We start from the raw sequence: 3,464 nt of genomic DNA, 5'->3' as shown, positions 1-3,464 counted from the left end.
CATATTTGATCACCAGTCACTAGCAAGACTGATAAACACTAACATAGGCGAGAGCTTAAATATCTCTTTGACTATTCTTATAAGAAATTACAGTCCATTCCAATATATCTTAATTCCACCTAATATTGGATTTTGAACTTATTTTATTTTTTAAACATAATTGGTGGTGAATAAAAATTATGAAATGACAAGAGTGATAGGTCATAAAAATTTGAGCACCTAAAGAACTCAAATTTTGTAGATTACGCCACTAAAACTTACGAGAAATCAATACTAGATTGTAAACAAAATTAATAAAAAAGGTATAAAAAAAAATTATCTAATAATTAAACTAGATTGCTAGTTTACTAATTTATAAGCCCAAAAAGATCTAAGAAAAACCGATGAAAAAATAAGCAAAATAAAAGAAAAGTTATCTAATAGTTAAACTACGCTGCTAGTTTATAGGCCTGCGAAGCACAATACCTATTAATACTTGTATTGGGTAAAGCATATCCAAAGATACTTGCATTAAGACATTTTTTGAAATTGGTAATATTATGTACTTTCTATATATATTAACAATTCCTCAATTAGATGGTTTCCTAGTTTTATATATATTAACAATTCCCACTTAAATAAATAGTTTCATAATAGGCTAGTGGCCTTTATACCAAATATGAGGAATCGTATAATCCTTTTCAGATTTTGTTTTATATGTGTGATTACTATTTTTTTATTATGAATATCTTCTAGAGATGAATGCAAGAAAACCTGTAAAAAAATGCTGTTATTTCATCCAATTCCACTCGTAATTCTTTTTTTATAACAGTTCCTCATTGCTCTTGCTTTTACATGTATATGCTATAAATTTACACAGTTTCAAACGAAACATATGGTAATATTTATATGCTTTAGCATGCTTTGATTTAAACTTAATGGTGAAAGTTTTGGATTTGGTCCAATTTGAACCAATAAATCTTCTTCCCTCTAACTGGAATTTACATCCATATTGTTAGTTTGACAACGAATTAGTAACTTTGGGTAAAATGTAACTAGACAGTTTTATACTGAAATATTAGTTATGTAACGACGGTCGATGATATAAAACTAACAAATGCCCATGAAATGTAATGAGCGGAGAATCATTGTTGAATAACAAATTCCAATCCAATTCAGTTTCTTGTCTTGGTTATTCTGTTGAGTTTCTTTGTTTTCTTCATTATTTCCGTTATTCGTACAACAAGTGGTATCAGAGCTCCAAGGGCTGAGCAGTTGGTGCGGTGAGCCTGGGCGTTGAAGAAAAGCGTATGTGCGTTGAAGAAAAGGCGTGGTGGCTGTCGAACGGTTGGAGCAGTTGAGGAGCTGTCCATGCGTGAACCTCTGTGCGTTGCGTGACAAGGAGGAGCTGTCGATTGGTGGCTGTATCAGCGTGAGGTCAAAGAGTGCATGAAGACCAGAACCGCATGCCTTTGCAATCCCGTGAAGACCAGAACTCTGTGCGACCAGCGTGGATACTCTGAGGTCCAGAGGCTGTAGAAACGTAGGCACAGAGCCTGCGTGATTCCGTAGTGAGATTTGCCCGGCGTGAAACGTAGGCACAGAGCCTCAATGATTCCAGAGTGAGATCTGCCCAGCGTGAAATGTAGGCACAGAGCCTGCGTGATTCCAGAATGAGAACCTGCCTACGTGCTGCTGCGTGGAGGTGCTAGAGGGACTGTACCTGCGTGAGGATGCGTGAGGAAAGACCTGCGTGCTGCTGCGTGGAGGTACTAGAGGTGCTGCTGCGTTGATTTGCCTGCCTGCTTGCTGCTGCGTGTAGGTGCTAGAGGGTGCTAGAGGTGCTGCTACGTGGGAGTGCTAGAGGAAGGGTGTCGGAACTGTGGTGCTGTTACATACCAGAGATTGCAGAATTCTGTGCTGATCAAAGCTGCGCGAAAGACCGGGTATCATTTTTCCTTTCAGCCATTGCTAAATAAATTCTGGGCTTGTTAAAGGTTTTTTCTTTGAATTAAAAAAAAAACAAAGAAAAAAATATTCAGCAATTGTTTCAGAAATTTTTTTAAATAAAGGAATGTGTGAGTGAAATAGAAGGAAAAGAAAACAGATTTCTTTTTATTGAAGGAAAGGAGAAATATTTTTTTAAGGGTTTTTTCTATTTGGAGAAACAAGGAGATATACACCTTAGCTGAAGTAAAAACTTTAAAAAAAAAAAAGGAAATATAAACCTCTGAAAACACTGAAACCCTAGGAGAATAATAAAATGGCCAAGATGTCGAATGCGAAATTCGAGGTGGAGAAATTCACCGGAAAGAGCAATTTTGCTCTTTGGAAACTGAAGGTTAGGGATTTACTTGTGCAACAAGGGTTGCACAAGGCATTGGATAGGGCAAGAAACTTGCAACCATGACTACTTCAGACTGGGAGGACTTGGATGCCCGAGCTCTTAGTACCATCCGGTTATGCCTAGTGGATGAAGTTCTCTTCAACATTGTTGAAGAGACTACGGCGTCAGGATTGTGGGAAAAACTTGAAAATCTCTATATGACAAAGTCATTAACCAACAGAATTTATCTGAAAAGGCAGTTATACAGTCTTCAAATGGAAGAAGGTTCAAACGTTGCAGAACATTTGAATGTTTTTAATACACTAATATGTCAATTAACAGATATGGAAGTCAAAATACAGGAAGAAGATAAAGCCATAACCTTGCTGTGTTCTCTGCCTGAATCGTGGGATCACTTCGTAACTTCAATCAGCTTTAGCTTTGCTGATTCTTTGAAGTTTGAATCAGTCGTGGGAGCTCTCCTGTTTGAAGAAATAGGAAGGAAATCCAGCACTGAAACAGCTGCATCAGAAGCCATGGTCGCTAGAGGACGCTCAAAGGAAAGAGGAGAAAAACCAAGGGGGTCTTCCAGATCGAAATCGAAGGGAAAGAAGTGTAGGGCAAAATGTTGGAACTGTGGTAAAGTTGGACACTTGAAGAAGGACTGTTGGAAACGAAAGGAATTCGAAAACCCGAAGAACGAAGCGAATTAGGTCGATTCAGGTATGATAGACGAAGTTTTATCTGCTGAAGAATTATGTATGATAGATGAAACTTCACCTGAATGTAATGTCTCTCAGGGTTTTGACAGCTGGCTGTTAGACTCTGGTGCTTCGCATCACATGTGCCCACATAGAAATTGGTTTACCTCGTATGAAAATGTAAACGATAGTTCTGTGTTTATGGGTAAAATGTGTCATGTCAGACTGTTGGGATGGGAGATATCAGGATTAAGATGTATGATAACACAATTAGGACATTAACTAGTGTTAGACATGTACCTATTTGAAAAAAAAATTGATTTCTTTGGGAGTGTTGGATTTAGATGGTTATAATTTTACAGGTCAGGATGACGTCTTGAAAGTCTTTAAAGGAGCCCTTGTGGTTATGAAGGCAGAAAAGGTCGGAAATCTTTACAGGTTAAAAGGAAGTACTCAGG

This window comes from Pinus tabuliformis, chromosome 4_1 (genome assembly GCF_031772625.1).
Source record: "Pinus tabuliformis cultivar Carrire ecotype Pingquan chromosome 4_1, CPIR1, whole genome shotgun sequence".
Lineage (NCBI taxonomy): Eukaryota > Viridiplantae > Streptophyta > Pinopsida > Pinales > Pinaceae > Pinus > Pinus tabuliformis.
This window is presented reverse-complemented; position numbering follows the sequence as displayed.